Raw genomic sequence first — 14631 nt, forward strand, 5'->3', positions numbered from 1 at the left:
AACAAAAGTATGTTTATAAAACATTAAAAAAAAGTAAGATCAATATAGCAAGGATCTTGATTTTACTTCTCTGAAATCTGTCACTGGGGTATCATCGTCAAAGTTAGCAAACTAATGTATAAAAAATGGTACTGGTCAAAATGTTTAAAAGGAAAGAAACATGTTTTTATTCTTTTTAGATTAACAGAGTGAAAAACATGAAAGTTTTGACTCTGGCACAGACTGTTCACTATGATTCATAATAATAACTTTAGTCCAAACAAATTAATACATTTAAGAAAGCCTCCTACATAAAGGAAAAAAAAAAAAATCACACTGAAGCCATCACAGGAAAGGCACAGGAAAGACAGACAGGGATTACAGCACGAAGTTCTGAGAAGTCAGAGGTGAATACCCCAAAAGCTGGGAGATAGAAAGGGAAAAGCTGCAAGGGAGAATCTGAAAGAATGAGTCAATGTACCACAAGATTTCTAGAAGTACATATCTTTCTGCATAGAGCAGGTTTGTATTCAAACCCACGGTTCAAGAAATCACCACTAGAGCTTTCTACTCTGCAGCACCCAAAAAATAAATGACGTGTACTTCCATCAAATTAACAAATGTAGTGGTTCACTTGATCTTGCACAAGTGTCAGGGTTAGTTTCTTACTTTACCTGATATACTGTCCACACACCTGGATCTGAAAATTTTGGGATTTTCCTTCTTGGGGACCTGCTCCAGCCGTCTACAGAGCACTTTAGCAAAACTCTGTGTAGCTTTAGTTCTGTCTTATGTTATGCTTATGCTGCAAGTTTAAACTACATTTTTGTGAAGAATCATTTAGTCTATAACTTGTTAATATCTGTATCATCTTTAATTATGTGGATTTGCATGTTTAGAATTCTGCTTGCTTTCCTAGCTGGAAAGAGGTTTAAGTCTCTTTCAAAGTCTCACATACCATGAGATTAATTTGTACAACTCCCCACTAACATAGAAAGACTACATCAATAAAACAATTTACTTGTTTTCTTAGCAATAAAATAATTAAATGAGTGGGACATCTATAGGCCTCACAATTTCAAGGATCTAAAAAAATATTCAACAGTCAGATGAGATTTTTGAGTGTTATATTTGTAAAACATTTTATCTGACTAATCTGCAAACTCCCTAGAAACACACTCCAGGATGAAACGCAGCATGCAAAATTTGCAAGTGATTCAAAGAACTCTTGGGGCTCAGTAAAGACAATTTATTAATCAGGTATAAAATCAGAAGCCAGCTTCAGTCTTAACTATGAAATGGTTATTGCTGCTTCATAATTAGAGGTTTCCTACAGGCTCTGAAGAATGTAAGCCAATAGTTTTCTTTCTACTTTAAATTGAGTTTAAAACATCATTAAAAATAGAACAGATCACACATTCATAATACTATCTTACTAAGGCAGAAATCTGAGAGGTGTGATAATTTGGTACATATCTAACTTTTCAGATACAGTTACTGCAAATGAGGAGTAGAAAAGACATTGATTTGAAACACAAGTAAAGATGTAGGTTCAAATTCTGATTTTGGTACTGCATGGTAAATCCTAGGAAATTCATTCAAGCTTATAAATGCTCCAAAGATCTTCAAGGTACTATTTACTAAAGAGAAGGTTATTTTTCCTAATGTGTTTCTGAAAAATACGATACAATCAAACTAGGATGTAAAAACAATTACTGGCGAAAAAAAAAAAAAGAGAAGAGAAAATATTGCAATCCCCTGCAATAATATAACGCTGATAGAAGGTAGCATTATTTCTCACTTTGAAATGCCCTAAGTGAAAACATCCCAGGAAATTGCAATTGTAGTATAGAGCTTCTGTGTGTCATGTCAGACACTTCTCTTTCCTACAAGCAGTTAACCATTCTCTCTTTACCTCATTGGAACTAGGCAGATGGACATTTTATTTATATACAAGTCCTGGTTTACTTAGCATAGTAGAAGCAGGGATGAGTTTTTTCCCTTGTGTGGAAATCTAAATCTCTCTTCCTAGAAAACGGTTATCTCAAATATGTCATTGGCAAGGCCTCCTTGAAGAGTCACACAGTGGATTACAGGAGAGTGAACATCACAGGGCAAGGCATGAATCGACAGTGCAAATTTCAGAAGATGAAGCCTGAAACTGACTCCCAGTTTCCTCTGCTTGGGTGCTATCCCTGTCTTGACAGCACTAACTTCTAGTAATTGTGGATTTAGTTAACTGAGTCTTTAATCCTCAAATTCCGTGAATGTATCTACTGATTCAGGAAGTACAGACACAGAACACTGTACAACAGTGTAAAAATTCTGTATTTGCTGTCTTTGCTGTATGTATTCTATAATCGAACACTTACAGGAAAGGAAAATTCCAGAGATCAGGAGAGTTAGCATCATGTTAACTTTATGTTCTCTTTAAAAGTCAAGGAGGAGCTTTAGAGGTATGAATCTTCCCTGTGTAGAAAATCAGAATATTCCTTCACTGAAGAAACTGAAGTTGCCTTCAGTTATAAAAGTGTTAAGTAAATTATTACAAATGTGTTCCTACATCAGCAGCAACATCTTGTTTCAATAATAGCCTAAAAGCACTCTAATTAGATATTTCCACCAAGTAAAACAGTATTAATACCACTTTTGCAATCTTCACATTAATATGAAAAGGTTTTTAATTGTCAGGTTAATACCTTTCCTTGCTAAAAGACTCTTTCATTTAGAGAAACAGTAAATTTGATAATATGCCTTAAGAAAAATATCTGTATAAAACTGATACTTCAGACTAACTTGTAAGATAACAGTATGTTACCAGTGAAATTTAGAGACAGTCACAATTTTGTTCCTCATTTGTTTTATCCACAGGATACCACTACAGCAATATTGTTGCTTTATGCTCTACACAGTTATCTTATTCACATATACAGCAAAGGCTGGGTTTGAAATACAGCTTTAAAAACAATGACTAAAGCTGTCATTTCAAATAAGCTTTGGAAAGAAAAGCATATAACTCCTTTCTTGACAGGGACTGATGAGAATAACAGCCTGAGGTGCCAATTAGCTCCATAGGTGTCAAACTCTTTTCCTGGTGCCTAAAAAGCATGCTCTTCAGAATGCTGTGTCAATCTTACCTTAAATGTTTCCCCTACGAGGTCTTGTCCAAGCTCTATTCAATAGAACATTCGGGTTGCATATGAGAGTAACTATATTTTTACAAAGCTTCATTTTTAATCCCTAAATTTTATAACTATTCTATTGGAATCAGAAGGAAAAATAAATACTCATTGTTCCAACAACCAATGTTACATGTTTACAGTTCAAATGCAGTTCAGTTCTAAGTAATAACATTGCAAGATCATTTCTTTCACAGAAAAACCACATTTCTAGTAGCATTTGGGACATGAAGTTTTTCATCAACATTTTTTCACCTAGGGTCAGGAAACTCAAAACCTTCTTCTAAAAGTGCAAAGCTAGATTTGCACTGCCACTACTACACAGCAAACCTACACCAGTCATAACAGTGCAAATGTTCACACATATGGAATACTGTCAATATACATCCATGTTGAAATACTCCCCGTTGCATCAACTGCTTCATCTTTTGTTAATAACAAAGTAGTTAATTTGCAAAATTAATTCTATTAAACGAACTAGATATCTCTGACTGACTATGACCATGTGTCCTGGGTTCAGCAGTAGCAGTCATTTTTCTCCTTAGTAGCTGGTGCAGCGCTGTGTTTTGACTTTTGGCCTGTGAAGAGAGCTGATAACACAAATGTTTTAGTCTGGCCAAGGATTTTCTGAGGCTCATGCTCTGCCAGGGAGGAGAGAAAGCTGGGAGGAAGCAGAGACAGAACACATGACCCAAACTAGCCAAAGAGGTATTCCATACCACAGCATGTCATGCCTTGGATGCAACAGAGTTACTCGGGAGGGCTAGGGACTGTGGGGATGGACTAGGTATCAGTCGGTGCTCGGTTGGGTGGGGTGGGGCTAGTTATCGGTCGGCTGGTGGTGAGATGTTGTATTCTCTTCCCTTGTTATTTCCCTTATCATTATTATTATTGGTGGTAGCAATAGTGATTTGTGTTATACCTTAGTTACTAAACTGTTCTTATCTCAACCCGTGTGAGTTGCATTCTTTTCGATTCTTCTCTCCATCCCTCCAGGAGCAGTGGGAGGGCAAGAAGGGGGGCAGTGAGAGAGTGACTGCGCGATTTATGGCTGACTTTGTTTAAACCACGACACCATGCCCCTTAGAAATGTATGCTAGACCTCAACATAAGCAGCATATTAAAACACTTCATCTATCTGTCATTTTTATATACTGCTACAGTAAAGAAATCTCATTGCATTTCGTTACTTTTACATCTAGAAACTCTTATAGTAGGATGCTCCACAAGGTCACCACATATATTATTTACATAAGATGCATAAGCTGGGGTGGGGGAAATCATAGAATCATAGAACAGTTAGGGTTGGAAAGGACCTCAAGATCATGAAGTTCCAACCCCCCTGCCGTGGGCAGGGACACCTCACACTAAACCATGCCACCCAGGGCTTCATCCAACGTGGCCTTGAACACTGCCAGGGATGGAGCACTCACAACCTCCCTGGGCAACCCATTCCAGTGCCTCACCACCCTAACAGGAAAGAATTTCCTCCTTATATCCAATCTAAACTTCCCCTGTTTAAGTTTTAACCCGTTACCCCTTGTCCTGTCACTACAGTCCCTGATGAAGAGTCCCTCACCAGCATCCCTATAGGCCCCCTTCAGATACTGGAAGGCTGCTATGAGGTCTCCATGCAGCCTTCTCTTCTCCAGGCTGAACAGACCCAACTTTCTCAGCCTATCTTCATACGGGAAGGGCCCGTTTGTCGACCGGATCCACCCCACAGGGAGGTCTGCTGCCTGCCTGGGGCTCGGATTAGAGATGTTAAAAAGAAACTCTCTGAACTGGTGCAGCCGTCTGACTACTATCCGCTGCTGGTTTTTCAGGTTGGCAGTGACGAAATTATTACGAGGAACGTAAGGGCAATGAAGAGAGACTTCAGGGCCCTGGGACGGCTGGTTAAAGGGTCTGGAGCGCAAGTGGTGTTTGCCTCCATACCTGTTGCAAGCAAGGGTGAAGGGATATATAAGAAGACTCTGCAGGTTAATGTATGGCTACGTGACTGGTGCCAAACGCAGGGGTTTGGGTTTTTCAGTCACGGGCTGCTGTATGTGACACCTGGTTTGCTGGTGACAGGTGGGATACACCAGTCCCAGAGAGGAAAAAGGGTTTTGGGGCAGGAGTTAGCAGGGCTTATTGACAGGGCTTTAAACTAGTTATGAAGGGGGGAGGGGATTTAACTGGGCCTGTTGGGGACAAGCCCAAGAGGAACATGCTAGGGATTGAAGGATGGCAGGCTAAGGAGGACTATCAATCTCTTGTTTCACTTGTGGGAAAGGATAGCTTTTTAGACCCTGTCCCGCAGGGGAAAAAGGGTACTAGGACTCGCTCCCTGAAATGCCTGTACACCAATGCACGCGGCATGGGGAATAAACAGGAGGAGTTAGAAGTCTGTGTCAGGGCTAAAGGTTATGATCTAGTGGCAATTACAGAGACATGGTGGGACAGTTCACATGACTGGAATGTGGTCATGGATGGCTATGTCCTTTTTAGGAAAGATAGGTCAGCGAAGCGAGGTGGTGGAGTTGCTCTTTACGTGAGAGAGCAACTAGAATGTATTGAGTTCTGTCCCGGGTCGGATGAGGAGCAAGTGGAATGTCTGTGGGTATGAATTAAGGGACAGACTGGCACGGGTGATACAGTTGTGGGGGTCTATTATAGACCTCCTGATCAGGACGAAGGAGTTGATGAGGCTTTCTACAGGCAACTGGAAGTAGCCTCGCGACTACATGCCTTAGTCGTCGTGGGGGATTTTAACTACCCCGATATTTGCTGGAAGACTCACACAGCCAGTAATTCACAGTTTAGGAGGTTCCTCGAGTGCATTGATGATAATTTCTTAATGCAAATGGTGGACGTACCAACTAGGAGAGCAGCGCTGCTAGATTTAGTACTCGCCAACAAGGAGGGTTTGGTCGAAGTGGTGACGGTCAATGGCAGCCTTGGCTGCAGTGACCATGAGATGGTGGAGTTTAGGATCCCGTGTGGGAGGAATAGAATACCTAGCAAAGCCACAGTTCTGGATTTCCGAAGGGCCAACTTTGGCCTCTTCAGTCAACTGCTAAGGGAAGTCTCATGGGAAAGGGTACTAGGCAGTAAAGGGGCTCAAGATAGTTGGTTAGCATTCAAGGACCACTTCTTCCAAGCTCAGGATCGGAGCGTCCCAACGAGTAGGAAATCAAGTAAGGGATCTAGGAGACCGGCGTGGTTAAACAAGGAGCTGCTGGGCAAACTCAAGTGGAAAAGGAGAATCTATGGATTATGTAAGGAGGGGCTGGCCGCTTGGGAGGAATATAGGACAGTTGTTAGAGGATGTAGGGAGGCAATTAGGACAGCTAAGGCCTCCTTGGAACTCAATCTTGCTAGTCGGGTTAAAGACAATAGAAAGGGCTTCTTCAAATACATAGCAAATAAAACTAACACAAGAGACAATATAGGCCCACTGCTGAACGAAGTGGGTGCCCTGGAGACAGAGGATATAAAGAAGGCAGAGGTGCTGAATGCCTTCTTTGCCTCTGTCTTTACTCCTGCAGACTCTCCCCGAGGGCCCCGGATTTCTATAGCCCCAGAAGGAGTCAGGACAAAGGAGTTTGCTTTGGTAGATGAGGATTGGGTCAGGGATCAGCTATGCAATCTGGACATCTGTAAATCGATGGGTCCGGATGGAATGCACCCACGGGTGCTGAGGGAGCTGGCGGAGGTCATTGCTAGGCCACTCTCCATCATCTTTGGTAAGTCATGGGAAACGGGAGAGGTGCCTGAGGATTGGCGGATGGCAAAGGTCACACCAGTCTATAAGAAGGGCAAGAAGGAGGACCCGGGTAATTATAGACCGGTCAGCCTTACCTCCATCCCTGGAAAGATGATGGAACAACTTATTCTTGACTCCATCACTAGGCATATCAAGGATGAGGGGGTCATTAAGAACAGCCAACATGGTTTTATGAGGGGGAAGTCATGTATGACCAACCTTATAGCCTTCTATGAGGAAGTGACTAGGTGGAGGGATGATGGTAGAGCGGTAGATGTAGTTTTTCTTGATTTCAGTAAGGCATTTGATACTGTCTCCCACAGCATCCTCATAGATAAGCTAAGGAAGTGTGGGCTTGACGATCAAGTAGTGAGGTGGATCGAGAACTGGTTGAAAGGAAGAAGGCAGAGAGTTGTGGTCAATGGCGCAGAATCTAGCTGGAGGTCTGTGACTAGTGGGGTCCCTCAGGGGTCGGTGCTGGGACAGCTGCTGTTTAATATTTTCATCAATGACCTGGATGAGGGAACTGAGTGCACCCTCAGCAAGTTCGCTGATGACACAAAACTGGGAGGAGTGGCTGACACACCAGAAGGCTGTGCTGCCATTCAGCGAGACCTGGACAGGCTGGAGAGTTGGGTGGGGAGAAACTTGATGAAGTTTAACAGGGGCAAGTGTAGAGTCTTGCATCTGGGGAAGAACAACCGCATGTACCAGTACAGGTTGGGGGTTGACCTGCTGGAAAGTAGCGAAGGGGAAAGGGACCTGGGGGTCCTGGTGGATAGGAGGATGACCATGAGCCAGCAATGTGCTCTTGCGGCCAAGAAGGCAAATGGCATCTTAGGGTGCATTAGAAAGGGTGTGGTTAGTAGGTCAAGAGAGGTTCTCCTCCCCCTCTACTCAGCCTTGGTGAGGCTGCATCTGGAATATTGCGTCCAGTTCTGGGCCCCTCTGTTCAAGAAGGACAGGGAATTGCTTGAAGGAGTCCAGCGCAGAGCCACAAAGATGATTAAGGGAGTGGAACATCTCCCTTATGAGGAGAGGCTGAGGGAGCTGGGTCTCTTTAGCTTGGAGAAGAGGAGACTGAGGGGTGACCTCATCAATGTTTACAAATATGTAAAGGGTGGGTGTCAGGATGATGGAGCTAGGCTTTTTTCAGTGATATCCAGTGATAGGACAAGGGGCAATGGGTGTAAACTGGAGCATAGGAAGTTCCACGTTAACATCAGGAAGAACTTCTTTACTGTAAGAGTGACAGAGCACTGGAACAGGTTGCCCAGGGGGGTTGTGGAGTCTCCTACACTGGAAATATTCAAGGGCCGCCTGGACAAGTTCCTGTGTGATGTACTGTAGGTTACCCTGCTCTTGCAGGGGGGTTGGACTAGAAGATCTTTTGAGGTCCCTTCCAACCCTTGGGATTCTGTGATTATCCTTGTGGCCCTCCTCTGGACTTGTTCCAGCAGTTCCATGTCCTTTTTATGTTGAGGGCACCAGAACTGCACACAATACTCCAGGTGAGGTCTCACAAGAGCAGAGTAGAGGGGCAGGATCACCTCCTTTGACCTGCTGGTCACACTCCTCTTGATGCAGCCCAGGATACGGTTGGCTTTCTGGGCTCAAGCGCAGCCTGAGGCCGGCTCATGTTCATTTTCTCATCGACCAGCACCCCCAAGTCCTTCTCTGCAGGGCTGCTCTGAATTTCTTCTCTGCCCAACCTGTAGCTGTGCCTGGGATTGCTCCAACCCAGGTGTAGGACCTTGCACTTGTCATGGTTGAACTTAAGGTTGGTATCAGCCCACCTCACGAGCGTGTCAGGGTCCCTCTGGGTGGCATCCCTTCCTTCCAGTGTATCAACCGAACCACACAGCTTGGTGTCATCGGCAAACTTGCTGAGGGCGCACTTAATTCCACTGTTCATGTCACTGACAAAGATGTTGAACAAGACCGGTCCCAACACCGACCCCTGAGGGACACCACAAGACAAGGATGTCTTGTGGGACAGTGTCAAACGCTTTGTACAAGTCCAGGTAGATGACGTCAACTGCTTTACCCTTGTCCATCAGTTCTGTAGCCCCATCACAGAAGGCCACCAAATTGGTCAGGCAGGATTTCCCCTTAGTAAAGCCATGCTGGCTGTCACCAAGCACCTTGTTGTTTTTCATGTGCCTTAGCATGCCTTCCAGGAGAATGTGCTCCAAGATTTTGCCACTCACAGATGTGAGACTGACTGGTCTGTAATTCCCCGGGTCTTCCATTTTCCCCTTCTTGAAAATGCGGGTTATATTTCCCTTTTTCCAGTTGTTGGGAACTTCACCTGACTGCCATGAAATCAAAATTAAGGCTGTTCAGGGTACTTACATATGAACTGTAAATGGGGAGAAAAAATATTGTGGAAATAATTAACAGCTCCTTGAGTTTAACTCCGAGTTCACTTGAGACAAAGAACACTGAACACACTTGCTGTTGCTTGTATGGCAATCAAATTTAAGGGCAAAACAAAGGTGAGAGACTTAGTAATTCCAAGGTCTCAGGGTCTGTGCAGAGCCAGTGTAGAACAAGAAATTCCCTTATTAATGTTTCCTATCCATCAAACCATAAACCAAATCAGTTCTTTTAGCAAAGTTCATTTTTAACAAAGCCAAAGCATGTCATAATTAATTTTTAAAATCGCTTCCTTGAAAAAGAATAATTAGGTTTTCCTTTATAGGGGAAATATTTTTTAATCTGTAAAGAATGTTCTGGATGTAGACAGCTGGAGAAAAATCTCTTTCGGCCCATTATCACTTACAGAAAGTGCTCACCTCAGAACTAAATATTCCAAGAACATGATTAGACGTAGCTAAAAGATGGCTTATAATACAATTCCAAATTATGAAACACATTTTTTCAATTTCCAATGTAACTTCATACCTACAGATAAACATCATTATTTTTATTCTTGCTCTTTTTCTTAGAGAGGAAGTTTGTTCTTATTTTAAAAGGTAAAAATATTTCCTCGGGTACTTGCATAACAAAACCATGCATTAAATCAGACTATTTCATTTCAGCAGTCTCATCTTTTAGCTATAACTTCGAACAGGTCTTTGGTTTTATTAAACAAATAAACACCTTTTTATTAAACAAATTAAACATTGTTTTATTAAAGGTGTGAAAAAGAACAAATATATAGTCTATGATATAATGATTCAAGATAACTCTAGTAACAGGACTATAGGTGTTAATTTCAAGATTCATCAGCTAATATGTTTAGGAATTAATATGTTGATATATCTAATCAGAGATACCGAAAACACTGGAAAAAGGTAATATACTGGAAAAAGTGTAATATAACTCCCATTTTCAAGAAGGGGAAAATGGAAGACCCGGGGAATTACAGACCAGTCAGTCTCACATCTGTGAGTGGCAAAATCTTGGAGCACATTCTCCTGGAAGGCATGCTAAGGCACATGAAAAACAACAAGGTGCTTGGTGACAGCCAGCATGGCTTTACTAAGAGGAAATCCTGCCTGACCAATTTGGTGGCCTTCTGTGATGGGGCTACAGAACTGATGGACAAGGGTAAAGCAGTTGACGTCATCTACCTGGACTTGTACAAAGCATTTGACACTGTCCCACAAGACATCCTTGTCTCTAAATTGGAGAGACATCAATTTGATGGATGGACCACTCGGTGGATAAAGAACTGGCTGGATGGCCGCACGCAAAGAGTTGTGGTCAATGGCTCAATGTCCAGCTGGAGACCAGTAATGAGTGGTGTCCCTCAGGGGTCGGTGTTGGGACCGGTCTTGTTCAACATCTTTGTCAGTGACATGAACAGTGGAATTGAGTGCGCCCTCAGCAAGTTTGCTGATGACACCAAGCTGTGTGGTTTGACTGATGGAAGGAATTGTTGGAGGGAAGGAATGCCATCCAGAGGGACCTTGACACGCTTGTGAGGTGGGCTGATGCCAACCTTATGAAGTTCAACCATGCCAAGTGCAAGGTCCTACACCTGGGTCGGAGCAATCCCAGGCACAGCTACAGGTTGGGCAAAGAAGAGATTAAAAGCAGCCCTGCGGAGAAGGACTTGGGGGTGTTGATCGATGAGAAACTCAACATGAGCCGGCTTCAGTGTGCACTCCCAGCCCAGAAAGGCAACAGCATCCTGGGCTGAATCAAAAGGAGCGTGACCAGCAGGTCGAAGGAGGTGATCCTGCCCCTCTACCCTGCTCTTGTGAGACATCACTTGGAGTATTGTGTACAGTTCTGGTGTCCTCAACATAAGGATATGGAACAGTTGGAACAAGTTCAGAGAAGGGCCAAGAGGATGATCAGGGGACTGGAGCACCTCCTGTGTGAAGACAGGCTGAGGGAGTTGGGTCTATTCAGCCTGGAGAAGAGAAGGCTGCATGGAGACATCATAGCAGCCTTCCAGTATCTGAAAGAGGCCTATATAAAGATCCTGGGGAGGGACTCTTTGTTAGGGACTGCAGTGATAGGACAAAGGGTAATGTGTTAAAATTTAAACAGGGGAAGTTTAGATTGGATATAAGAAAGGAGCTCTTCACTGTGAGGGTGGTGAGGCACTGGAATGGGTTGTGAGTGCTCCATCCCTGGTGTTGTTCAAGGCCAGGTTGGACAGAGCCCTGGGTGGCACGGTTTAGTGTGAGGTGTCCCTGCCCATGGCAGGGGGGTTGGAACTTCATGATCTTAAGGTCCTTTCCAACCCTAACTATTCTATGATTCTATGAATCAAAATGTATTTAGGATTTGAGGTAAACAGATTTAATTTATTTATTATAAAATTGGGTCTGTGGGAAACTGTAAAATGTGAGATGTTTTTAGGCATTTCAAAGAAATTTGCTGGCTAAAAACTGGGGTTTAAACCATCCTCTAAAAACAGTCAGAAATTTCTCTCTGTCGATAATGGAGTTGATCAGACTAAAATCCATACAACAAACCAGGCCAAAGACACAATAAAAAATCCACAGAGTAGGAAACCTCATCACAGTTTCGCAAGTGAAAATACTGAATTTTACTTAAACACAAAGACAGGGTAGAAGGCAAAATAAAATGTTGATGGCTTAGAAAAAATATAAAATAAGTTTTATATAAGTTATCTAAATATTGGTTTTCTTCTCCCAGGGAGTCCTCAGCTCTTTACGTTATCTATAACAAAAGTCTATTAAGATGACGCACAAGAGCTATTACTAATTTCAGAAAGGACTACTGTTGGCATTGCACAAAAGGGCAGATTAGTGCCTGTATTGTGGTTTCTTGTGCCCTTCTTGTCCCTGGTAAAGATCAATAACTTGTCAAAATTAAAATAAAAGATTGGTTGTTAAAAGCATATCTTAGAGAGATTAATATTGGTGATCCCAATAATAAGTGATCCAAATAATCATCCCACCTCAAGTGATATGTCCTATTACACTACCATACAATTAACCTGCCTTTCATCTAGTCTTAAATAAATTGGCCTGTTAATGCCTTTTTAAAACAGGCAAGTAAATGTCTTTCCTGGAAGACCGATAATGAGCTGTACTGACCATCTCACACAATCTATCGGCTTGAAAGCAGCCTATAATTCGTTTATAATTTTCTATGGAATTATAGTCCTAAAGTTACTCTAAATGTTTATCACAAACATGTATGTAATACAAGTTTTAATATGTTTAAAATTAAAAGCAAGCCTTCATTGTTGAATACAGAAATGCATTACAATTTACTCCCTGAATATAATTCTCCTGGCCTATTATTTGCAATTTAAGAATTATGTCATATCTTAGACAAATTTTATTTATCTTGGTCCTATACAAATTCTTTCTTGTGATTTTTTTCTGAATACTTTTTAATAGTACTGTAATGTTTTGCGAAGAAAAATTACACAAAAAATTAATTGCAAGATTTAGGCATAAGTTCTGCTCTTCTACCAAGTGACAGCCCTGATTCTGCTTTGGTCGGTCAAATGACATGTTGGCCACAAAAAGGAAATGCTGTCCAAGTAAAAACACTTATTTTCTGACATTTTTATGGTGTAAAATAAGTTTTAAATGCAATGTCAAAGAGCTTAGTAGCAGCCAACTAAAAATGAGAACCAAAGTATGGTGTTGGGTACAACAGCGGGAGATATGATCCAACCTGCAAAGAAAAAGTCATTCAGCTTTCAGCATAAAATTTCAGAAATATGACACACGTTTAAGAAAAATCAAAACAGACCCCATATTTTACTAATTTTTGCCAATTTTTAAGTACTTACATTTGCCCTGAGTCCCTGTGCTGCATTTTTAAGTGTAAAAATATCTATTAAAAAGTAATTTTAAAATATCCTAAAACATTCTATAGCATAATCCTGATCATGAAGCAAATTTACAACTAATGCATTGCAAAACGCGTCTTCATTGTATCAACTTACATAAATGCGAGGTAAAAGAAAATGCTAGAGCTGTACACTTTATTTTCCCTTACTTAGAAGAAAAAAACACAAAACAAAAGACACCCCACTGCAACTGCCAACATGCGACAATGCAAAACAAAGAACTGGAAGTATTTATTTGGATGGATTAGATGGCTGACTTGATGCCCTGATGATGGTATTTTACCAAAAGTTTATATTGGGGGAAATAATAAGTATTAATACTGAGACAGGGAAGTACAAAAAGAAATATAATCTTTAGTAAATAAGTAAATTTAGTTTTGCTTTGTAGTTAAGCAACGTTGACCTTGATGGTTAGTAATAATAGCAAGAAGGAAATATTTTGGATAAATGTTTCACAATGACCAGCTAGAACTGGACTAGTGGTGCGCAGCTTGAGAATGGGACTTTTCAAACCTAAAGTTCAGCCAAAGGACGAAGTGGTGAAGACAAAGATGATAAAGAAACTACCACCAGAGGTCCCAAAGACCACTACCACATTACTGTGTGCATGTCAAAATAGGCGTAAACCTGTGTAACGTAGTTCTGGGAAATGTTACGAATATGTATGTCGTTTACTGGAAATGTAATGAATATGTATGTTAAACAACAATATAATCACAGCCTGATTGGTGCTGGGACGAGACACGTTAGGAGGAGATATCCCCTGTATCCCCCAGCACTGCAATAAAAAAATACCTGTTTGTCAACTTAGACTTTTTTGGCGAGTTCTTGGCGAGTTCTTTGAACCAATACCCAGGATAAATAAAAGATATTTGGAACATCTCCCACACCTTTCACGTTACGAAGGAGCTGGCTGTGTGCTGTCCCTCTGCCCGGTAACCCTCAGCGCTCCCCCTTGCTCCCTCAGGGGGTGGCTGTGTCCCCGCTAAGGTGACACTCATTCTCCCTGAGGCAGCCCGGGAAAAGGACTTAGAGAGGCTGGCGCCAAGTCCACCCGTTCATCACCAAGCCGAATGAAGGGTGACCCCGAGGACTGCCCTTCCTTTTCAACTGTTTCTGAAAGCAAGTCTGAAGAGTCCCTCACCCTGTGGGAACAAAGAGATGTTTCTGCACTGAGAGAGGTAAGGACGCTAAAAACTGAGGTACCAGGAAAACCCTGAGGTACCGGTGCCTTGTGTGAGGAATGCACGCTGAAGTTCAATCAAGTTTGGTTTTGTTGCTTAAGAAACGCAAGTAATGAGTAACAAAACACAAATAATGTATAGCTAAAAAGGAAAATACCTCCTATCCCACATTCACCCTCGGCACACTCACACGCCGTTACGAAGAGCACAGAGAGCGTCAGCTCTCGGAACCCTCGTGTACTC

At 42.0% G+C, this 14631-nt stretch overlaps 1 long non-coding RNA gene across 1 annotated transcript in view; it reads right to left on the bottom strand.

Annotated features, from left to right (window-relative positions):
* Positions 1-12562: 12562 nt before the first annotated feature.
* Positions 12563-14631, bottom strand: part of LOC136016506 (uncharacterized) — a 44579-nt gene continuing 42510 nt past the window's right edge. Inside the window, exon 7 of the long non-coding RNA XR_010613615.1 lies at positions 12563-13026. This is a non-coding gene — a long non-coding RNA (uncharacterized LOC136016506). The remainder of the gene's footprint in view (positions 13027-14631) is intronic.

Source organism: Lathamus discolor, chromosome 6, assembly GCF_037157495.1.
Source record: "Lathamus discolor isolate bLatDis1 chromosome 6, bLatDis1.hap1, whole genome shotgun sequence".
In the NCBI taxonomy this organism is placed as follows: Eukaryota; Metazoa; Chordata; class Aves; order Psittaciformes; family Psittacidae; genus Lathamus; species Lathamus discolor.